Raw genomic sequence first — 25,741 nt, forward strand, 5'->3', positions numbered from 1 at the left:
CCTCTTGCCTAGCAGCCCGATTTTGATGTCCGAAGAGTTCCTTGAGATTGTTCATTATATCATAGGCTGTTGGTAAGTCCTGATGCTGATGTTGCAATACATTTGACATCGAAGCCAAGATGTAACACCGCGCCATCTCATCAGCTTTTACCCATTTACTATGATGCTGAATCTCCTCTGGGGTAGAATCATTGCTAGGTGTTTCTGGGCATTCCTCTGACAGTACAAACTTATAGCCCTCAGCAGTTAAAACAATGTCCAGGTTTCTTTTCCAATCTATATAGTTGGGACCAATAAGTCTGTTTTCTTTTAGAATAATGGTCAGTGGGTTGAAAGTCATCCTAAGAATCACAAAATAAATTTTGGTCAGAACTCTAAATTTAGAATAATATTGATTCCTCAAACAATACTATTTAAATTAACCAACACCTTAAAACACTGTGAATTTTATATGCCACGATAGTGTGGACGTATACAAATTCAACATTTATAAAAGGAGGGTATATCCCATTAATTTTATTATCTTGTCAACCTAACTTTTTGACAAATAAAATTAATAGTTGGTTTCCTTCGGTTACACAAATAATAGCAGTGACTCCGATGGGGAGGATACTATTAGACGTGCCTAAGTGTATACCATTACTTGACACTAAGTCCATTAATAAGATTGTGTCCCTTCCGATGGGGAAGATCACACGCTCTTAATTAATTTCCTATAGTCATCCGAAATGGAAGTTTGGTCTAGTGATCCGCAAACAAACTCATCCGATATGGAGAAAGGCACTCAGAGTCAACGCGCAAGTTTGTTTGCATTACTTACAAACCAGTAATGGAGACCGTGGAATTCACTAAAATAAATTCCTCTCTCACTTAGTTATTTAAAGTGAGGAATTTTGATGATGCTAGCCTACTAAACATGTACACTAACATTCACACACAGCACAATACAAAAGCAATAAATAGAAAAACTAATTTTCAACTATTATGGCTTTTATCTATTGTTGTCCTCCGTGTGTCATCATCCTAGCTGCTGCCATCTTTGGCCACCGCCATCGGGTCTAGTTGTCGCATCCATCTTGCTCCTTGTTCCGATGCGCCACTCTGATCCTCAAAAGGTTCCACGCCTTGCAAGATTCGATCCACGACATAAATAGAATTTTACATTTTTTGATCCTATATTTCTCGAAGGAATGTACATGTAAACTAGATCAAAAAATAAAATCCTAATAAAACTAAATACAACTCCTGCTGTATTTTATAATACAATCATGCACACATAATAATTGCCCTTGACATGTCCAAAGGTCCAATCACACACATAATAACTATAAGCCATAATAGTTGGATCATGCATCCACAAAGTTAGCGCATCCTACTATTAACCTGCCTAAATTATGTATGACATGTGCATAATTAAACTAATACCAAATACACAGAGGCAAAACCCTAGCTCTGATACCAATTGTTGGTTGCTACTCGGAAAACCCAATGACTCCACTGTACAAAAATTTTGTACATGATCTGAACCTTTCCTAGCTACCATGTGTTCTTTTAAGTCAAACTTGTATCTCCTGTGGAACTTAACACGTTTGATTCCAAGTTTAACTTATATGTTCTTTTAGGTTTAGATTTGGATCTCTCGCGGAACTTAACACGTTTGATCCAAATCACCTAGATTATAAATTCAATTAAATATTAGTTTCCAAAATTGGCTTCCAGTACTGCATGGCGAGGCACTTGGCCTTCTTGGATATGGGAGCAACCACCACCGACTAGACAAAGCCTTTTAAGGAAAGTTAATATTTAATTTCCTTATATAACTCTAGGTTATCCAAAAGGAACAATCAAATCACAAGGAAAAAAAGAAAAAGAACACAACATCGAAATTAAATTCGAAAAACAAGAATCGAATGTCTCTTGTATTTGGTATTTATACAAAGAAAAATTAACTAGTATTATGCGGAAATTAAATACTAGTTATACCTCTTCCTTGTATGCTAAAAACCTCGAGATCTTCTGTCGTATCCCTCACCTCCTCTTAGACGTCGTGTGGGCGACGATCCTCCAAGACGAACACCACCCGGAAAGCTTCTCCTCCTTCTCTAGAATTCGGCCACCACTATCACAAAGGAGCAAAAGAGAGCAAAGGGAAGAGAGGGAGAGGGGCCGGCCACTTGATGATCTCCTACAACACAATATCAATTGTTATGTTTTTCAAGGCCTCCCCTTCCCCCCTTTTTATATTAGTTTCCCAACGGAAAATTATGGAAAGAGTTTTATAAAAAATTAGACTCATTCCTATTTCCTTTTAATTTTTTTCTTTTTCTTTCCTTTTAATTAATCAATCCTAAATTGATTTATTAATTAAACAACTATTTGTTGATGTTTAATTATTTGACCGACCCCTTGCTTGGGCACCAAGCAAAGTGGCCGGTCACTTATTAAAAGGGAAAGAAAGCAAAATTTTTTATAAAATTTAAAAGAAGAAAACTTCTAATAAAATTTTACAAACTCTTTTTTTTTTTCTAATATGGATATTAAAAGGAAAGTTTTAAAATTTAAAACATCTCTAATAATATTTCTTTTTAAAAGAAAGTTTTATAAATTTTACAACTCTCTTTTAAAATCTTGTGGCCTAATTTAAATTAGGAAAATTTTATAAATATTTAAAATCTCTCTTTTTACAAATTGTAAATATCTGAGGAAATTTAAAAATTCAAAAATAACCTTCCTAATTTAAATATTGCGGCCGACCCCCTTGCCCAAGGCAAGGGCCGGCCACTTCTAGAGAATATGTGGTCGACCATTTCTTGGTCACCAAGCAATGAACCGGCCCCTTCTTAGACACCAAGATAGGCTTTTCTTTGGATGGACTTGAGGCTTTATTGAGGCTACAACAGGGACCTAGAGGAGAAATTGGTTTTGGTCTTCCAATGAGCTTGAGTATCCCGTGCTCGCCCCGAACACACAATTCAAGTTCATCAATAATAACTCATTCCACTAGAGAGTTATTACCGCACTACCGCACTAATCCCAAATTACATTATGGGCTTCTTCTTATCATGAGTGTGTTAGTCTCCCTGTGTTTAAGATTACGAATGTCCACTAATTAAGTGAGTTACTGACAACTCATTTAATTAATATCTAGCTCCAAGAGTAGTACCACCCAACTTTATTGTCATGTTGGACTAGGTCCACCTGTAGGGTTTAACATGACAATCCTTATGAGCTCCTCTTGGGAACATTCTCAACCTAGATAACTAGGACACATATTCCTTCTATAATCAACAACACATACTATAAGTAATATCATTTCCCAACTTATCGGGCATATTGATTTATCGAGCTAAACCTCACCCTTTGATAAGTCAAAGAAATAAATATTAAATATACATGCTTGTTATTATATTAGGATTAAGAGCACACACTTCCATAATAACTAAGGTCTAGTTCTTTTACTAAGTCAGTACAAAAAGAACTTACCTAAATGATCCTACTCAATACACTTAAAGTGTATCAGTGTAATTTATTAGTCAAGATAAACTAATACTTAATTACACTACGTCTATTCTGATGGTTTGTTCCTTTCCATCTTAGTCGTGAGCAACTGTTTATAATTTATAGAGAACCGACAACATGATCTTCTAAGTGTGACTCCACACTCCATGTTATCTACTATATAAATTAATTGAACAATTACATTTAACAAATAAATGTAAACATTTGACCAATGTGATTCTTTATTTCAAAATAAATGTGTACAAAAGCTAAACTTTTAAGTATACACTCCAACAGCGGTGACGCGGCTAGGACTCGGCTCCGTGTCGGAGTGGCGGCAGAGGAGAGGAGGAAGGCGTCGGCGGCAGTGATTAGGGCACGGAGTCGGCGTCGGCTTCTCCCCTTGGTCACGGCTTAAGCACGAGGGAGGGAGGAAAAACGCCGCGGCCGGCGGTTAGGGCTCGGAGAAATCGCGTCGGGCGCGCGGCACACGGGAAGGAAAATGAAGGAAAATGGTGAAGGAAAATAAGAAAAAGAATAAAAGAAAAAGGAAGAAAATCAAACATTTCCTCTTTAAAACGGGGTAGCCTAAACAGGCTTTTCTGGGCCCCATTTTTTTTTATCTCCGTTAACTCGTCCGTACGAGCTCCGAAAAATTTCCGAAAAATTTCCAAAAATTCCGGAAAATTCCCCTTGTTATTTTCTCTATTTTCCGGTATTTTACAGTTAGGCAAGTGGAAAGTCCTAGTTGCGGTTAGGCAACAAAGTCCTGGTCTGGGGGACTAGGCGAAGTCTTGGCAAGTCGAGGACTTTGGGTGAAATCCTAGAGTCGAGGACTCTAGGTGAAAATCCTGGGGCATCGCGAACATCAAGTGAAAGACTGGACTTGTCGTGGATTGGACGTTCAGTATGAAGTCCTGAAGTCTCAGACCCGAGTAAGTCTAGATGGTCTGATAAAAGGTAATTTCTCCTGAGAGGAGAAGGTGATGATGCGTTCCCCTAACAGGGAACAGTAGGCGTCGATTCGACCTAGAGTTTTGGTAAAACTCAAAGTCAGGACCAGACAGTTCGGAGACTGTCAAAGTTATTTTTTATATACTATTTTCCTATTATTCTAACTTTATTTTGCAGGAAGACAAACATTTACAGGTTAGGATTTTACTTTGTTTAGTTGACCGAATGTTCGGATCGGTCGACCAAACCCCTAAGCAAAAAGATCAATTTTTCAGCGACTTGATTAGGATTGACCAAGGGACCGGTCGGTCGAACCTTGGGTTCAGTCGACCGAATGGTGGATAAGTAGCGACTTGATCAGGCCAAGTTGATCGAACTATATAAGCCGAGGATCATCGACGGATCGGTCAACCAAACGATGGGATCGGTTGATCGAACGAAGCCTCTTATCCAAGCGGTAACATCTGGATGGAAAGTTGGGCAGATTCAGAAGATTCGGTTGACCAAACGACTAGATCGATTGATCGATCAACGTCTAGTCAAATAGTGATCTCTAGATCAGTGGATCTTGATCAGGTTCAACTTAGCTATAAAAGTTTGACCAACAGCTTCAAAAATAGTCATTAAAATCATTCAGAACAAACTTTCGCTCTTGCGCGCAGCTCTAAAGACAAGTCCACGAAGTCGTAACGCTATTCCGACGATCGAAAGATCGCATCTCCAACTCTCTAAGTTGTTGGTATAGGTTTCATTTAAAGCACTTAATTTATAATTCCATTTGTACTTGTACTTGTCTTGGTAATTCTACAAATTGATAGTGAATTGCCCAAAACAAACACTCAACAAGTGTGAACCTTAGAGTAGGAGTCGTCACAGGCTCTGAACTAAGTAAAACCAACAATGTTAGTATTGTTCTTTTATTTCTGCTTTGTTTATTCTATGTTTTCCAAAAACATGAAAAAGCCACGAATACTATTCATCCCCCTATAGCGCTTTCGATCCTACACTGCCACTATGTTGAAAGCTGCCTTCGAGAATGTTCTCAGAATGATTGATGTTGAATTAGAGACTTGGGGTGTAGAAATTATTGATCTGACCAGGATGGAGACAACTATAGATGTCGCGTCTAACCCAGTACCCGTCGTCACACTCCCCCCTTCGTTATCTCTAAGGAAAATTGTTCTAGCACGCCTTGATGGGGATACTTGTGGTATTAGAATTTGAGGGATGTCCTAAGGAAATCATCTTATGGGGTTTTCTATTTATTTGATAAGTATAGATTCACTATTTGAGTGTATATTATATATTTGATTATCTTAAACTCATTTACTGAATATCTGTAATATAATTCATAACATTAGAGAATTTATGATTGAATTGCAACTATAATTATCTCTACATGTGTAATTATGAATATATTAAAATTTTCCTAGTCGTTAAATTGATGCATTCGAACATCATCAACTCTGTAAGACTAGCACGAGTTATACTCCTTGGTTCGACCAAGCAACTGTTTTCTCACTGGATGGAGACATTGGGATATCGATAGTTAAACGTGGATGTTGGTTATGGTAACTAGTTCATTGGAGTGACTCACTGTAAGACTTCATATGGTTCTCTACATATAGATAGATATGTCTGTGAAGTTCTTACTACAACACGAGTGTAAGTTTCCTTTGACTTGAGGTATACAAGTCATATTGGTAACAGAGACTTATGTAGGATCGAAAAAAATTTAGATATCTCTACAATGATATGATATTGTCCACTTTGGGCCTAAGCTCTTATGATTTTGTTGTTGGGCTCTACCCAAAAGGCCTCATGCTAATGGAGATATCTTTCTCTTATAAACCCATGATTTTTCTCATGTGTTTTCAATGTGGGACTATGTTTGCAACCTTACAATTCCAACAATCCCCCCCTCAAACAAAGGACCACAAGCTTCCCACGTCCAATATTCGACCCACCAGGTCTTCCTGCCCCTCGGTCCACCCGACCTACTAGGACTTCCTTGCCTAGCCACAACTAGGACTTCCTGCCTAGTGTCCGGTCCTCTTGATCCGAACATAGGAACCCCCACTTTCTTTGTTTGAGGTTAATATTGTACCCATATGGCTCAATCAGACCATCGCTCTTGTGCATAGTCGGCGAGTAAACCTTCTGGCAGTTTGGACTCTGATACCAATTGTAGGATCGAAAAGAATTTAGATATCTCCACAATAATATGATATTGTCCACTTTGGGCCTAAGCCCTCATGATTTTGCTCTTGGGTTCTACCCAAAATGCCTCATGTTAATGAAGATATCTTTCTCTTATAAACCCATGATCTTTCCCATGTGTTTTCAATGTGGGACTATGTTTGCAACCTTGCAACCCCAACAACTTATACTTTGAATCTTAAGCAAGCATCCCATTGAGGTGTGAACCTGGGATGATTGGGTAGAAGTTGAAGTGTCTGAAGGTATTTGGATAGTCCATAGAGGATTCACCACTTTTTGTAAGGAGATGTATACCTTATGACCACTCGTTAGGATTATTACTCAAAACCTTTGGCCAAAGCATCACATGTTAAGAGTGTGAGACTCTTGTACACATGTATAAGTAATTTGAATCCGCATAACGAGGAAGTATTACTTGGACTAGGTGTGGCATAATCAGCCTAGTGGAGACAAGACACATAAACCATGTCCTGAACCAAATGGGTATAAGATGAGTGAAAGGAACGAGGCACGAGTCACTATAGCTACTAAGGATTTAGAATTAATTCTAAGATCAACTATGATTTTTTGACTAATTGGGGATCATGATGTACTACTAGGTATCACTCATGATCGTTCTATAATTAAGTAGTTAATTGTGGACGACCAAGATAAATCGGAAACCTATTGAGTCGCACGTACTAACGAGTCTCTAAAAGACGTAAAACAAGTTAAAGAATATGATTCTTAGATCAAGAGATAAATATTTGGTTGAACCATACATAAGACAAATATGAAAATATTTGTCATAATGGAAGCATGGATGGGTCATATCTCTTATAGAAGAGTTGAACCATATTTAGTTTAATCATGAATTAGTCATGAATCAACTTGGTTTAGTTGTGAACCAAACCAAGGAGTTAATGAGCTAATTTTTAGTTAAGGAATAATGAGTTGGATTTGAGCTTTCTAATCCAACTCATTAATGAAGGCTATATATTGATATGGTTGAGAGAAAATTGTATATATGAGATCATTAATTGGCTTGTAAGGTTTTTAAAAAACCTTCATCCAATTTCTCTTCTCTTCTCCCTCTCCCCTCTCTCTTTGTCACCGCCAACAAGGGGAAGCCCTTCTCCTTGTTGTCGTGACCACCATAAGGAAGAAATCTCTTCCTTGTGTGTTTCTCTTCCTCTTCCTCTTGATTCCTCTTCTTCGCTCATGGCTAATAACTTCCGAAGGAGAAGCTTGCACTCAAGGAGTTGTCTTGAGGAGTTCGACGTAGATACTAATAGAGACGAGGTTTGACAACGTCACTACGGTTGATATCCTTCTCGTTATAGGTCATCTGTAAGGTACACATAGTGTAAATTTACTTTTCGTAAAAATTTAATTATGTGATCATGTTTGGCCTATTGTATCTTTGTATGCGTGTGGTGTGTGTGATGTAATAATTTAGGAATTATTATTATTTTATTTTCCGCTGGGCATGCTTACGAAACATATTTTAGCACACATCGTATCAGACATATCTCAACATGTAGGTCTCGTGCGACCGACAAGAGGGGGTGAATTGGCCTACATAATAAAATAACAAATACCTCTCTCGAAACTTACAACTTGATTAAGATAACTACTTTATTAAAATAAACTAAAATGCATAAATTAAAAGATACTACCAATTTTTACTTAGTTACAACCGGAGAAGTTGTTAATCTAAGATGTTGAAAGTACTAATCAAACTCTCCTTTTGTCGTAGGCGGAGAAGCCTCTTACAATCGTTGGAAGCACAGAATTTGAAAACAAAAATGTAATTCGAAATATCGAAAGTGTTGTGCTGAACTACTGAGACCAGGGCCCTATTTATAGTTTGTTGGTTGAAACTGACCGTTTACTAATGTCGCAGCTCCGAGCGCCTGGAAAGCTTCCAGGTGCTTGGGCATGGATAAAACTTTATCCACGTTGTAATGACTTGCAATGGCTTGTATTGGATAAAAATTATCTCGTCCGAGCGCCTAGAACAGCTCTGGGTGCCCGAACCACCTTCGACAAGGGCGTATCGAGGAGGCGCCCTAGGCTGCCGTGGACGGTCCGGGCGCTCGGACCAATCCAGGCACTCGAACGGTCAACTTCTTGTTGAATATCCGATTTCTCCTCCATTCTCTTGGGTGATTTTGACCATCCGGAATAGGGCTAATCCAAACCCATTTTCAGGCCTTCTCCTCGAGCAAGTTTCCGCTCCAACTTCTCATCCATCGGAAACGTTGCACACTTCCTTCTCGTCCACTAACGTACTCTTCCGCAGTACCTTGTGTAGGATCGAAAGAGTGCAATAGAGGGGGGGGGGGTGAATATCGCACTCTAAAAAACTTTTCTTTTACTCGTTTAAAACAAAGTCGTGCAGTGGAAAAGTAGAGAACAGGTCTGGTTACTTGGTTCGGAGCCTAGGTCGACTCCTACTCTAAGGCCCACGATCCTTGATCGCATCGATGGACAAATCACTAAAATTCTTCTTTCCGAAAGCCTCGAAAAGAAGCAGTGCATACAAGAAAATGAGTAAGATAGTAACAACCTACTATCTTACTTTAGTTAAGTACAATGTAAGCAATAAAATAAAAATATACCGATAGTATGTTAAAGTTGAAGCTCGGTTGACACTTGGATGATGTAGTTGCTTGCGAGTTGTAGTAGCAGTAACACGAGCAACTTTCATAGAGATGATCTTCGAATCAACCAAAATTCATATCTCAGCCTCGGACCTCGAGCTCTCTTTTATAAGAGTCGTCGACATTCGGTCGACCGAACCCGCTCCCTTCCATCTTCGCTGAGATTTGACGCTGATTCGATCTTTGGCATTTACTGTCACTAAAGTGTTTAGTCGACCGATCACCTTTTTCGATCGACCGAACAGAGAGTTTCCTTGTTCGTCGAGATTCTCACTTAATGCTGCATTGATGAGGTATTGTTCGGTCGACCGATCTGTTGGTTCGGTAGATCGATCTGCTTAGCTTCCTTCTCTGCTTCTAACCAAACTAATATGTGCCACATAGTCAGGGTTTGGTCGACCGATCAAGCTCTAATAGGATTTCACTCTGATTTGGTCTGAACTTGTGTCTGTTCTGAGTTAGTCTGGTTCGGTCAACCAATCTTCCTGTTCGATCGACCGATTAAGTCGAACCTGCAAAACAGTGTTAAATAGTAGATTCTTACAAAATAGAGATTAGCACAGTAATATATAAAATACATGAGTAAAAATAATAGACAATTCAACTGTCTTGATCTTAACTTGAAAACCTTCTTGGTTTCTTCAGTTGGATCAGCGACCTTAGGTTGTTCCTTTCAAGAACATGACCTCACTGTCACTCCTCCAGTTACTTACCTCAACTTACCTGCCAAACATTGGTCCTCCAGACTTGTTTGGACTTTCTCTGCTCAGTGTCTAATCACCTAATCTATTAATGTCTTTCCTGTAATACTACATTAGCCAACAACAATAATAGTAATACAGAATGCTATGGTAAAACTAAACTTAGAATTACCAAGATCCGCTGGTCCATCCGATCAACCTTGCTTGGAGTTCACTCCTCGAAGACTTCTCGTTACTTAAGGTTATCTCCCCCTAGGATTTTCTCCATCTGGCTTCACTCACCAGAACCTAAGGTTACCACCTCCTAGGGTTTTCTTCACCTGACTTCACTCACCAAGACTCAGTATTCGGCTATCCAGGGATCATGTCCTTCAGACCTATCCATCTAGCTTTCACGATCTACCGAGATTTCCCTTCCCTAGCCTACAACTAGGACTCAGTATTTGGCTACCCAGGGATCAGGTCCTCCGGACCTATCGAATCCACTCGGCTTCCAAGATCTACCGAGATTTCCCTTGCCTAGCCTACAACTAGGACTTTCCAAGACTAAGCTCCATTAAACACACTTAAACATAATTTTCGGACATTAAAACCTTGGAGGTCGTTTGTACCAACATCTTGTCCCTCGGACGCACTGAGCCCGTCAACTCTCTCCCGTGTCATCTTTCTCACTAGCTACGTCTTTCGCTAGACTTTCTGTGCTCTTAAGTTCCTACACATTTAGACACAAGACATCAAACACACACAAGACCTAATCTAACTCGGTTGACCACATCAAAACTATCTCGGGGTACTCACAATATCTCCCTTTTTGATGAGCATCAACCCGCGGTAGAGTTAGGAAAAAAACATGAATTCATAAGATGACAATTTTGTTAGAGTGTATACTAAAAGCCTAGCTTTTGTAAATATTTATTTTGAAATAAAGAATCACATTGGTTAAAAATGTCTACATTTATATGGGAAGTATAGTTGTTCAATTAATTTATATTGTAGATAACATGGTATGTGGTGTCACACATAGAAGATTATGTTAACGGTTCTTTATAAATTATAAACAGTAGCTCACGACTAAGATGGAGATGAACAAACCATTGGAATAGTCGTAGTGTAATTAGGTATTAGTTTATCTTAACTAATAAATTACACTAGTACACTCGGAGTGTATTGAGCAGAACCATTTAAGATAAGTTCTTTTTGTACTGACTTAATAAAAAAAATAAGATCTTAGTTATTATGGAAGTGTGTGCTCTTAATTCTAATATAATAACAAGCACATATATTTAGTATTTATTTCTTTGACTTATCAAAGGGTGAGATTTAGTTCGATAAATCAAAAGGCCTGATAAGTTGGGAAATGATATTACTTATAGTGTGTGTTGTTGATTATAGAAGAAAATTGTGTTCTAGTAATCTAGGTTGATAATGTCCCCAAGAGGAGCTCATAAGGATTGTCATGTTAAACCCTGCGGGTGAACTTAGTCCGACATGACGATAAGGTTGAGTAGTACTACTCTTGGACTAAGATATTAATTAAAGAGAGTTGTCAGTAACTCATTTAATTAGTGGGCATTCGACATCTTAAACACGGGGAGAATAACACACTCATGATAAGAAGGAGCCCATAATGTAATTTGGGATTGGTGCGGTAGTGCAATAATAACTCTCTAGTGGAATGAGTTATTATTGATGAACTTGAGTTGTGTGTTCGGGGCGAACACGGGATACTCGAGTTCGTTGGAAGGCCAAAACCAATTTCTCCTCTAGGTCCCTGTCGTAGCCTCATGAATGCCTCATATCCACCCATGTAAAGCTCATCTTGGTGTCCAAGAAGGGGTCGACCCATGGCTTGGTGACCAAGCCAAAGGGGCCGACCATGTTCTCCTTAAGGTGGCCGACCATATGCTTCATGAAGGGGCCGACCACATAATTCAAATTAAGAGGGGTGTTTTGAATTTTTAAAATCTTCTCTTTGTAGACATCTACAAGTTTTTAAAAGAGAAATTTTAAAATTATAAAACTTTCCTTATTTGAATTATGCCACATGGTTTAAAAGAAAGTTTTAAAAGTTTTAAAACTTTCCTTTTTTAACCATCCTCATGGTTTTTAAAAGAAAGTTTTAAATTTTGAAACTTTCCTTTTTTTGTAACCATGTTAAAAAAGGAAATTTTAGAAGAAATGTTTTAAATTTTAAAACTTAGTTTTAATTTTTAGAACTTTCCCTTTTTAAACATCCACGTTAGGAAATTAGAAAAGAGTTTGTAAAATTTTATAAGAACTTTCTTTTTTTGCTTATAAAATTTTTACAAAATATTTCTTTCTTCTTTTAAGGGTCGGCCACCCTTGCTTGGTGTCCAAGCAAGGGGGCCGACCATTCAATCAATTAAAAGGAGAAAAGGAAATTAAAAGGAGAAAAGGAAAACAAGAGGAAGATTTTAATTTTTGTAAAAAATCTTTCTTTATTTGCCTTGGGCAAGTATTATAAAAGAAGGGGAAGAGAGGCCTCATTAGGTATCAATTCTTATTCTATTGCTTGTGTTCTCTCTTGTGGCCAACCCTCTCCCTTTTCCTTTCCCCTTGCTCTCGTTTTCCTTGGTGGTGGTGGTGGCCGAATATTAGAGAAGAAGGAAGAGCTTTTGGGTGCCGTTCATCTTGGAGGATCGTCGCCCACACGACGTCCAAGAGGAGGTGAGGAATATGACAGAAGATCTCGAGGTTATTAGCATATAAAGAAAAGATATAACTAGTAATTATTTTCCGCATCATGCTAGTTTTTCTTTGTATGAATTCCAAACACAAGAGACATATGATTCTAGAGTTTCGAATTTGTGATTCGAGTTTGTGTTTTTTTGTTTTTCGAATTTGTGATTCGATTATTCTTTTTGGTTAAACCTAGAGTTATATAAGGAAATTAAATATTAGCTTTCCTTAAAAGGTTTTGTCTAGGCGGTGGTGGATGATCTCATACCCAAGAAGGACTAGTGCCTCGCCATGCAGTCCTAGAAGTCAATTTTGGAAATTAATATTTAATTAAATTTATAACATAGGTGGATTTGGATCAATAATGTTAAGCATCGTTTGCGATCCAAATCTAAACCATTAAGAACAGATAAGTTAAATTTGGAATCAATAATGTTAAGTTCCGTTTGTGATTCCTAATTTAATTTCTAAAAAACACAATAGGTTGTTTAGGAAAGGTTAGACACTTGTACAAATTTTTTGTACAGTGGAGCCGGTACGATCTTCCTACAACCAACCAACAAATTTAAAACTAGAATTTTGTAAACTATAAAATTACAAATATAACCTCTCCTTAGACTTAAACTCTCATATCTTATTCTCCTCTTTTGATCACATCAAAATCAAGTCAGGGGAAAAAATACAGTTACATAAAAGAAATTTAAAACTTGTTCTAAAGGTTTAGGAAATAGAATGCAATGCAAAAAACAAATTGTAAAATATTTTTCCAAAAATCTGAATTTTCAAGATTTAATAATCACACATATCAAATTAAATTTAGAAATAAGTTTAATACCTTAAAAAATTTTAAAATTTTTTCTTAAGGTTTAATAGTAGTAAATGAATATGTATAAATTTTTTTATGAAATAATGTTAAATATTTTAGCATAAATAAATTATTTTGTACAAAAACATAGTTTTTACAAGATAAAATTTAAAAATAAATTTTTATTCAAATAAATCTTCCAAATTTTTCTAAGTATTGAGAACAGAATGCATCACTAATGAAAAATTAAACTTTTCAAAAATGAGTTTTTGAGATTTTTTAGTTTTAAAAATAATTTTATCGGTAAATAATCTATAGAAAATTTATTATTTATCAGAATTTTTTTAAAAAATATTTCAAACATAATTTCAATGGTTCTATTACTAAAAAAAAATTTAGATAAGAATTTCAAATAAAAATATTGTACAAATAATGTTTTAAACAGACATGATTCTTTTCGAAAAGAAAAATTTTATTAATCTAAAAATTAGGTTGATTTTTTTATTTATAAAAAATATAACATTAATTCTTAAAAAAATCATATTTTTCAAAATACATATCGGAAAAATTTTAAATTGTATTTTGTCAATCAATTTTTTAAAAAAAAAATTAATTGAAAAAAATTTAATGCTAAGAGATTATTAACGGGAAAAAATCAACAATAAATGTTAACGGTAAGCATATGAACTTAATTTTGTAAATAAAATTAATATTTCCAACATAAAACATGCATAATTATTATTTATACTAAGTAAGATTTTGGGACACAAAATAAATTTCTTTCCTCTTCTCCATTCACAATAAAATTTCTTTCTTCTTCCACCTCTTCTCCATTCATATATATCCAACATGTTATTATCTGATATCACAGTTTTGATTACTTAAGATTGATTGATAACTAATTTTAACTATTGCAACTCACATCTTTAACTAGCTTATTTTTATGTTATTTTGTATCGTATTACCCGATGAAATTATCGTGATTTGCAATATTTGCTTGTTTGAACTAAAATAATGTACTATGTATGACCTATAGCTTAGATAGAATCAATTTAGAATTTACAAAAAAATTTTAAGGACAGATAACTTCTATATTTATTTTATGATTTTCTTAAGGTTGACTAAAAATTCTAACTGATTTGATCCAAAATATAGTTTTAAGTTAACTTAACCTTTTTTATATAACAATTGGGGTTCTGAACCTTTTATTGCCACTTTGATCTCTTATTTTGGTGCCCAAACTTTGGATTTCTAATTAGTTATTTAGACTGGACTGATTTTCTTAACATATACAAAAACTTCATTAATAATATGTTGATTATTCAGCTCTAGTTTTTTTAACCTTATATTTTATCTACTACTAATCTACTATTCAAATCTTCTATCTTTTGAAAACAATGGATAATAACATGATCGTGAAATAAATTGTGTTATGAAATGATAAATTATGTTATCACCTTTTCTCCAATATCACTACAAGAAAAACCTCATTTAACAACACTCAAACGACAACAGTTTTATACCAAATCATTGTCTTTTTGCCTTTTAACAACGGTTTTAACAAAAACCGTTGTTTTTTAGTAATTTTTTTGGCCTATGACAGCGGTTTTTAAAAATCGTTGTCTATTTATGTTTTTTTGGGGCTACGACAATGGTTTTTAAAGGCTACGACAACGGTTTTTTAAAACTATTGTCTATGTGCGCTTCTTTCGCCGCTTTTCCCTCTTCGCCATTTTTTGCCGCGGCGTTTTTTCTTTCCCTCTCCCCAAAATTTTTTGCCGTCGTATTCCATCCCTTTACCTTCTCGATCCAAGCCCCTTCTCCTTTCCTCTCCAAGCCCTAAACTCGTCGCCCCTTCTTTGCCCCGCCTCCTCCCTTCTGTCGTCTGCTTCCACCGCTTCGTTTCCACTACCACTCTACACCTCTGACTGCACACTCGTAGGCCCTCCCTCTTCCCCCGCCTCTTCACCTCTTCCGCCTCTGCCCCTGCCGTCACAACCACCATCTCCATCGGAGACAATCTTCCTGACGCCAACCTCTCCTACTTCGGCTCCGATGGGGAGCTCCAAACCGTCACCATCTCTGATCTCACCAAGAGCAAGAAAGCCATCTTCTTCACCGTCCCGAGGCCTTTACGCCGACGTGCTCGCAAAAGCACCTCCCTGGATTTGTGGAAAAGGATGGGGAGCTGCATGCCAAAGGTGTGGACACCATTGCCTACATCTCGGTCAACGACACTTCTGTGATGCATGCTTGGAAGAAGGATCTCAACATTAGGGACGAGGTTTTGCTACTCTCCGACAGAAACAAGGAGTTCACCTTGGCACTCGGGGTGGAGTTGGATCTGTCAGACAAGCCCATGGGCCTAGGCGTCCGATCCCAGCGCTATGCATTGCTGGCAGAAGATGGGGTTGTCAAAGTGCTCAACTTGGACACCATTGCCCTGCTGGGGCCTCTGATGTGGGACTCAAGTTCCATGTGTTAAACCTCTTTATGCTAGTGCTCGTACTCGTGATTCACTTTCTTCTTGATATATCTAAACATTGTATATTTCTAGTATAGCATGGCAGTACGGAAGTATTTATATTGCATTTTGGTTTTTTTGGTTGGTTAAATGATGTAGTCCAGTTTTTCTTCTAGGTCTAAGATTTTATTTCTGTTTCTTTTTTTTTCTGAAAAGTCTTGGACCAATTGTCTTCTGCATTATATAGAGCCTAGTGGACCTGCAACAAATCAATCAGGCAAAGAAGAGCCTAATTCCTGCTCGATATTTGTTGGCAATGTGAGTTTTTCTAGTTCTCTGTTGTCTAATTGTTGCTACTGGTTTACTGTGGGCATCACATGATATTTGCATATAATTTGATATTGTTGTCTTCTATATCTTGAATTATTTCTTAGTGGACCCTTGAGCCTTATTTATCCATAATTCTATGGACTAATCAAATTAGTTAAATTTACAATGTTTATTTTTAAGGTTATTGAATATTTTTCCTATATCTACAAATGTTGTCTTAGGGACCTCTATTTAGATACACTACTTCAAACTGTAATGATGTTGCTGCGGATGTTAGATTCGGGTATTATTTGACATATTAATGCTTTGATTTACCTTCCCTCTTTTTCTTTTTTGGTGTCGTATTACTTGAATGTGGTACATGCAAAGAGTGCCTACTATAATGTTCAAGTTCTCAAAACTGTGTTTGTGCTCATTAGAAGTTTGATAATTTGTAGTAACATTGTTATGGTTTGGCTGAATTTAAGTGGTTCAATGATTAAAATTTGGTATTATTGTCCTTGTACCAGACATCTTCAATTCGTCTTTATAGTAGATCCATACAAAAGTTATGTCCTATAAGATTGTACAGAGTAACATTGAACTCAAGTTACCGTTAGCTTGTACTTGAAAAAATTACCAAAGAAAAAAAAGGGAAAAAGATTATTTAAAACAAAGAATTATTTGAAATATATATATATATATATATATATATTACTGAGGATTCTCGACTTGCACCTTATTAGAATTTTGTAATATATAGTCTATGCTAAGACTATCTTTTTTGTTTGATACTTGTTCCGAATTGGATAGGGTTGTTGTCTTCTATTAGAGAATTTTGGTTTCTTATTCTTAGCATCAACAGTCACATTGTAACTATTTGTCAATGATTGTTATGTTTTATACATATAGAATTCTTCTGAAACCTCTAACAACAAGTGATTTAGTAGCAACATCTTGAGTTGGGAAAGCCACTGCTAGATTGATACTCATGTTGATATTTCTATTAAACTGTAGGTTGATTATGCTTACACCCCTGAAGAGGTTCAACAACATTTTTAGTCGTGTGGTACTGTTAATAGAGTCACCATTCTCACTGACAGAAACGGTCAGTCAAAAGGGTTTTGCTCATGTCGAATTCTTGGAAGTTGAGGCAGTCCAAGAAGCCTTTTGGTTGCATGAGTCTGCGCTTCATGGTCGTCCAATCAAGGTTTGTCTATTTAATCTCAAGTATTTTTCTTACCAGCACACTTTTAAATTCTTATTAACAGCAACGTTGGTTTTTCTAACAACAAGATGAATGCTTTGTTTAAGGTTGCCGCCAAACGAACCAACGTTCCAGGGCTGAAGCAGTTCCATCCTCTGCGACATAATCCCTACCCGATGTATTCATATAGCAGGCCTCACATGCCATCCTGATGTCGGGTTTGTGGACAAAGAAGTAGTCGCAGTTACCAGTGTGTCTCGGAAGGCAACTTCTACAATGGACCAAGCTCTACGGACTTCATAAATGTCCATGACATTTTTTCTTGAATGTGATCATGATTCAGTAAGCTTCCAGAAGATAATATAGTGTTGTTTGATTAAAGATTTTGATGCATTACTTTTACTGCCTTTGTTTAGATCATATACCTTGGGAAGTCTGTTGAACCAACAATATATGATCTTTTGGGTGATCAAGAGGTTTGTAATCTAGACTTTTTTGAAAACTTTGTAATATCTTCTTTCTACTATGCTTCTTGGTTATTTTGGAATCTTTTTGCCACAATTTTGCAATGCAAGGTTGAAATCTGCTTGTTGAAAAATGGAAAACCATCATGGACGAAGAAGAAGTTTCTTTGCTCCAAAGTCAGGTCTGTCTTCATTGCTGTCACATACAACTCATGTAGAAGTGTGAATTAATTTTTTTTTGTATTGTGGTTGATATAATTTTCCTGTTCATGTTGGGTTAGGTTATATTTTTCTTTGCCAACCATTTTTTGGACCTCAGAGATATATTGTATATTTTCTATAACAATCTTGCCAAAAGATAAGGATCCTGGTATAATGAAGCTTGATGTCAATTGGTATTTAGCCAATAAATTAAAAATGTCATTAGATTCAATTCACTTTAAATTTATGCTTGTGTATGGCTGACTCTGATGAGATTTAGCAAATTGATGACTTTTTAAATATCTTTGATATCCATATAACAACAGTTTAACAATTATACTGCTTGTTTGGGGTGGTACAACAACTTATCGATGTATAGTTGCCTTGATGTATCCTGACTATCTTGATTATATTTGGTTTGTCAGGTTGTTGCGTCTTAAGACTGGCTCGAGGTGACAAAATATGCTGGATTGGTCTGTGCTTAGGCCCTTCAAGAATTAATTCAAGATATGTTTAAGGTCTGGCAAGATTCTCAGCAAGGAACTCTTACTGGTGGCATGATAAAGTATGAAATACAATCTAAAATCAGTTTTAAATAGAATGTTGGTTTTCTTTTCCAATTTACCTGCCTAAGTAGAACATCTGCCATGCTGTAACACCCCAAATTTCCCTATTTCGAGTTCTAAATATCCTTAAAAATATTCAGAAATGCCATAGAAATATTCTAGGGATTTTTAGAAATTTTTAGAGTATTTTTATGTAATTTTTGGAGTTAGTTTGGTATTTTTACCAAGAGGAAGAAGTTTTTAAAAAAAAAAGAGAAAAAGAATATGTTGAAGTTGGGTTTTGAACCCAAGATCTCGGACCCGAATCCGAGTCTTAACCGAACTCAGACAACCAGCTGATCCACAGCTGTTTTGTTATAATTTAAGGGAATTAAATATAGTTAAGCAGTCTTAAGAAACGAAATAAAATTTTCGTTTAAAAAGGAGCCGAGGGCGGCTCGAACCCGAGACCTTCGGGAATCCGCTTTTCCAGCGGACCAAGCGCGCTCGCTGATGTTTCGTGACCAAATCAATCACGAATTGGTCTTAAGCCATAACCCTAGGTTATAAAAGGATAAGTAAGAGAGGGGTTAAGTTATTTTTCTTTTCTCTCTTTTCCTCTTCTCTCGCGACGGCGTCGGCAACTCCTCTCGGGCGAAAATGCAGCAAGCAGCCTGCGTCTCCGGCGGCCGGCAAGCATCCCTCTCCGTGAAGTCTTCGCACCGTCGAGCTCCTCTCGTCGAGAAGGAAACCGTGAGCACGAGGGAGAGGCCACAATCATGCAAGCCTCCGAAACCCTAGAGTCCTTTCCTTCCGGCTGTGAGTTCAAGAAACCGAGGTAAGTCGCTTACTCACCTGCGGTAGGATAGCTTCGAAGTTCAATTCTTGTTCCTTTTCTTGTTCCCGAAGCTTTGGATGAAACCTAGGGCTGTGTTGTTGCCGCATGATGGAACGAGAAATGATTTGAGTTCTTTCCTGTGAAGTTCTCATTTTGATTTATGCCTTCCTCGATGTTATTGATTCAGTTGGGGATTCTTAATAGATTTCTATAAGAATTTGGATGTTGCAAGTTTTCTCTTTGCTTTGTTTCAGATTCGAGAGAGGTTGTGTAGAATTGGTGATTGTTTTGCTTTCCTGTGTGGTTTTGATTCACGGATTGATTTGGTACTTCCTTGTATTTTTGAAGCATGCTGTGAAGATTTGGGGGGTAAAGTGTAGAGGTTGTATACTGATCAGTATATCAGATTTGTCTGGTAGTATGTTTAAAGAAATGTTGCTAGAGGTTTAAGAGATTTGCTTTTCTCCTTTTTAATTCGGCAGTAGCATGTTTAAGGAATTAGGTTTTGGACAGATTTGTGTGCTTTCACTTGATTCCAATGTTGTATCAGTTTCCTCATGATGGCTAATTCTCTAAATAGATTTAGAGGGTTATAGGATGAATGCAGTATTGGCTTTATTAGTTTCTGTTGAAGAATTTATGGCAATGAACATGGAACGGTTTAGATCTTTCTTTGAGCATGTAGTTTCATGTTGTGGTCATTGCAATGAATAGAAATGCTTATATACATGTAGTATCTCAGTTTTGGTTGTTCTCTTCTTTGCTGCCATGTGTAGGAATAGGCTTCTAAATAAGCATGTAGTAGAGCTGTTTTATGCTGTTAGCATTTCAGTTGTTTAGTTTTCGATATAGATCCTTCCTTATTAGTTTTTAATGAAGGCAGATTTCAAATTTATGTAGCTTCGATGAGTAGGAACAACTATATAAGTCCACATTGCAGTTTCGATTTTCCTTTGCATTCTAACCAGGTTGAACAACTTTTGTTCTAGTATGCCTAAAGATTTCAGAATTGTTTTCCTTTGTTTTAAATCTGTTGTAGCATGTTTGAAGAAGTTAGATTTGCTTTCTTTTGATTTGTTTTTGATATAGCATGCTTATAGAAGTCAGATTTTCTTTCCTTTGATTTAATTCTGTTGTAGCATGCCTATATTCTTTTTAAGAGTTTAAGAAAAATATAAGAAAGATAAAGAAAAGAAAGAAAAAGGCCAAGGCCTTAAGTAGATCCCAAAGTCAAGACTTTAGGGATGTTGGCACACAAGGTGCTAAAGAAAATGCCGAGGCATTATATAGAAGTATTAAAAGATAACAAGTATTTTACTTTTATCAGTGGCACTGTGCTGGACTCTCAGTTGTCCTTGGGTTGGGCTCCCATAGTCGTCCCTAGGTTTAGATAACCTAGTAGTAACGGCTCGGCCGATGGTTGACGGGCGACGACCATAGGGTCGCCAAATGGGTCGCCAAATGGGCAGCCGAATGGGTCGGGTCGTTACAAAAGTAAAAGCACAGTTGCCGGGCCCAAGAGAAGTTGATTATTATTTTGAAGTATTATAAGTATAAGTTTTTGAACAAGTAAAGTAAGTTTTACATCAGTATAAAAGTATTAAAGAAGAAGTTTTTAAACAAGTGAAATAAAAGAATAAGTTTAGAACAAATGAAATAAGTTTCATTTTGTTTTAAAAGTAGCAAGTCGAGTTTTCTTTTATGTTAGCATGTTATTTAGATTAGCTTACTTTCTTTTACTAATAGATGAGCATGAGTAGTTTCCCTTTTGAGCATTCAATTTTAGTTTTCAGTATATGTACATGCATATGGAGATTTTGTGAGTTAGATAGCGCTTACTAAGCAAATTTTGCTTATAGATTGCACTTCTTTGTGAGGTTTTCTTTTCCAAATTACCTGCCTAAGTAGAACATCTGCCATGCAATATCCAGGGAGCTACTTATTTCCTTCAAAAAGGCTACTAGATAAAAGCCTCAACGGATTATATTCTACAGGTATGAATCTTTGGAAAACTTAAAAAATACTTGATTGTTTAGATTAATATAGCAAGTTGTACATTCAAGGATGGAGTGAGTGAGGGTCAATTCTATCAAGTTCCACTATATGAACTAGATGCGATCAGAAAAGTAAATTTTCCAAGAATTTATACTACGATTCTTGTTTCAGTGTTTTTTACTCAACATTCCATTTGTATTTCATGCTTGTGCCTCTCTAGAACCAAACTATCAACCTCCAATGACTTTTGTGGTGGTCCAAAAACGTCATCACACTATACTGTTTGCTAACAATCACGGTGACCACTAATTTGTTGATAAGAGTGGAAACATATTGCCTAGTTAGTTTAGTTGATAGCATGGATGCATCATTTTCAAGATAATTCTATTTTGTATATTTTTTTAAACCTTGTTTTCTCAATGGAGCTTTCCATCCTTGAAATTCCAGGGACTGTTGTCGATTCTAAGATAGGCCATCCTACTGAATTTGACTTCTACTTGTGTAGCCATGCAAACATTCAAATAACTCATCTCACAACTAATACCTTTTGTATGATGTACTTATTCAGGTAACTGTTGTAAAAACATATGTGTGTTTATTATTTTTTCAGAACAAGTTTTTTCATACATATAATAGTGTATTTCTTTTAATATCAATAGGTTGTTGATCTCCTAGTGCCTTATCAAAGGGGTAGAAAGATTGGACTTTTTGATGGAGCTGGTACGGGGAAGACTAGATTTATTATGGAACTAATGATCAACAATATTGGAAAAAGTTGGTATGAAAGAATCAGCAAGCTGGAAAGAGGATTCCAATGAAATCCTACAAGTTGAAGATTGTGATGGGATTTGGGTTGACAATAATTAAGTGCAATCCTACATGACATGAACCACCATCACAAGTTTCTAGTCTTTTGGCTATTGTTCATTAGTTGCAAATGGAGTTTATTTGTTTATTTGTATTGAGATAAATTTTATTAGAATATGAGACATGTTTTTTCTTTTGCGATTCTAATTCTTGTATAAGTAACATTTTGAATGATATTGATGTGGGAAATATTCTTTCTTGATTATGATTCTTTATTATATATTTAAATTGAAATTTGATATATTGGTATTAAAAGTTAATAATTCAAAAGACAACAGTTTAAAATTGTTATTGTTGTCTATCACACTCAAAGACAACGGTTAAAAACCATTGTCGTAGCCCCCAAACCGATTGTAACTGCAGTAAAAATGCTCTAAATAACAACTATTTTAAACCGTTGTCTTTTCATTCAAAGACAACGGTTTAAAATCGTTGCAAAACTGTTGTCTTTTCATTCAAAGACAACGGTTTAAAACCGTTGTCGTAGCCCCCCACTTTTAACAACACTGCCAATTACAACAGTTTTAAAGGGTCTACGACAACGGTTTTTAACCGTTGTCTTGTAATATTTTTGTTGTAGTGTATGCAAGCCAGAACCTTCAGAAGAAACATGACACCGAGAGGACCAGGATACATTTGTTGACGATAGAATTCATACACTTTAAAAAGTGCATGAATTCTATCATCAACATGATATCAGAGTGCTAAGCTTAACAACAATCTTTTTTTCTTTTCTCCACAATATCCACCAGCCGCCTTCTATTATGGTTGTCGTCGACGACATCACTCGCCATATATCTTTCACAAATACTCCTGATTCACCTTCAGCCCTTGTGGTTCTCAATGTCAATGCTCAAGTACTGTTGAAACTCACCACCTCCAATTACTCTGCCCGACGCTTACAATTCACATCTCTTCTATTCGAATATGACTTCCTGAGTTTTATTGATGGCTCACGTCCCTGCCCCCTGCGCAGACAATGCCTATAGATACTGCGCTCCCTCAGGCGAATCCTGATCATATTCTCTGGCTCCGTCAGGATTAACTTCTCCTTAATGTTATTATAGGTTCGATACCTCCTACCCTTGTACAATTTATTTCTTCATCAACTTCATCTAGAGACACATGACAGACGCTGGAGAGAACCTATGCTCCTCCCTCACTTGGCAGGATCATGACTCATCATCAAAATCTTGCCAGCCTTCAACTGGGTAACAGATCTATCACTGATTATATGCATGACATTAAAGAAATATTGATGCTCTTGCGCTTATGCATGAATGTCAAAGTTGATTTTGATGAGCTCTCTATTCGTGTCCTGAATGGTCTTAGCCAAGATTATTGCAATATCTCACATGCTCTGATACTATGTTGACGTTAGAATTCATACACTATATTAATGATAATATGTGGAATATAAATACCATTACAAAGTGAAAAATAGGAAAACACATAAAATAGGAAAATATATAAAATACTATAAAACAAATAAATATTTTCTAATAATAATTATTCTCTAATAATTAGGAAACAAATAAGTATTTTTTTAATAATAATTATTCTCTAATAACTAGGAAACAAATAAGTATTTACTAATAATAATTATTTCCTAATAACATTATCTCCATGAACTAACTCTAAAAGTTAAGACCTTCGAATCTCGCATGAGAAAATTATTGAAGTAGGCAAGAATTTCCACCCCAGTGGGGATATATATTACTGAGTTGTCTTACTTGCTTTGCATCATATATATCCTAAGCTAGACTTTGTTTTCTCATCTCTTATAATAATTAATTATATGCTTACATGTTAACTGAAATATTTATCTTCTCCTGGTTAAGTTTTCTTCTCTGATAAATCATAGTGTAGGGTTCATCCAAAAATAAGAACCTAGGAACGACATTTAACTCTTTCAATGGTGTGAACCATGCTGCCTTTAGGGCTTGACTGAGTTAGTTATCACATGGTGAAGTTATAGAATAAAGTAAAAGTAAAGGTCAATTTTTGATCCATTATTATAATCAAATCATAATTTCAATTATTAACAAAATGATTAATAGCTGATAGAACCCGTATAACAGGAAAGAGGGGGTGAATTACCTTTTTTTTAAAAAAAGAACATTTCTCAATCTTTTGAAATAATAAGACACTTGTATAAAAAGAATTGATAAACTAATAAAAAGAAAGAGACTACCAATTTTACTTGGTTACAGTCGGGAAGGTTGTTAATCAAAGACTTTGAAACATTAATCAAATTCTCCTTTTGCCGTAGGCGGATAAGCCTCTTGCAAGCATTGGAAGCACAAAAAGTAATAGAATACTTAAAAAACTCGTGTACAAGTGATTTTAAACTATTAGGATCAGAGTTGTATTTATAGTCCTGATCGGGGCGCTTGGAAGGGTTCCAAGCGCTTGAACATGGATACAATTTTATCTAGGTCGCAACAAATCACGACATTGAATTTTGATAAAAATTTTGTTTCGGGCGCCCGGAACCCTTCTAGGTGCTCGGACCATTGCAATACTGTTGGGTGCTACTTGGAATTCCATTCGGTTTCTCCTGTACAAAAATTTGTACAAGTACAGAACTATTCCTAGCAACCCATGTGTTCTTCAAAAATTGAACTTGGATTGCAAACGAAACTTAACATTATTAATTCAAGTTCAACTCATGTGTTCTTCAGTAGTTAAACCATATTATAGAAGTTGATTAAATATCTATTTCAAGGATTGACTTCCAGGTCGTTGGTGAGGCACTCGACCTTCTTGGTTTTGGGATCATCCACCACTTCCTAGACAAAGCCTTTCAAAGAAATTAAATATTTAAACTCCTTACCATAAACCCTAGGTTTAACTACAGAGAACTCAATTGAAGCAAAAAATCGATAGCCTCTTGTGTTGGTATTTCAAGATCCATACAAAGAAAAACTAAACTAGTTTTGTTGTGGAATAAACAACTAGTTGTACCTTTCTTCGTAGACAAAGACCTCTTGATCTTATGCTGTATTCCTCTCTTCCTCTTGGACGTCGTGTGGGCGACGATCTACCAAGACAAAGCACCCGAACCTTTTCTTCTTCTCCTCCAAGCACCGCCAGCCACAAAGGTTGAAGCAAGGTGCCGCCGACCTCAAGAGAAAGAAAACAATAGAAGAGGGGCAGCCACACAAGAGAATAAAAGAGAGAGAGCTTAGGTTATATGTTTAGGGAGCACCTCCTCCTCTTTTATAATCTTTGCTAGCGGCTAAAAATGAAAGTTTTAAATAAAATTTTCCTTTTATTTGCTATTGTGGATGACTACAAAAAAGGAAAGATTAAAATCTCTCTTTTA

The 25,741-nt window shown here is 36.3% G+C and overlaps 1 long non-coding RNA gene and 2 pseudogenes across 1 annotated transcript; all 3 read left to right on the plus strand.

Annotated features, from left to right (window-relative positions):
• Positions 1 to 16,016, plus strand: part of LOC121994636 — a 32,184-nt pseudogene extending 16,168 nt beyond the window's left edge.
• Positions 16,017 to 16,086: 70 nt separating this feature from the next.
• On the plus strand, positions 16,087 to 17,745 carry LOC121994637 (annotated as a pseudogene).
• Positions 17,746 to 18,656: 911 nt separating this feature from the next.
• LOC121993741 lies at positions 18,657 to 22,316 on the plus strand. Its single transcript, XR_006115389.1, has 4 exons — positions 18,657 to 18,733; positions 21,483 to 21,545; positions 22,052 to 22,114; positions 22,206 to 22,316. It is a non-coding gene; the product is annotated as an uncharacterized LOC121993741 (long non-coding RNA).
• Positions 22,317 to 25,741: the final 3,425 nt, after the last annotated feature.

Source organism: Zingiber officinale, chromosome 6A, assembly GCF_018446385.1.
Source record: "Zingiber officinale cultivar Zhangliang chromosome 6A, Zo_v1.1, whole genome shotgun sequence".
NCBI lineage: Eukaryota > Viridiplantae > Streptophyta > Magnoliopsida > Zingiberales > Zingiberaceae > Zingiber > Zingiber officinale.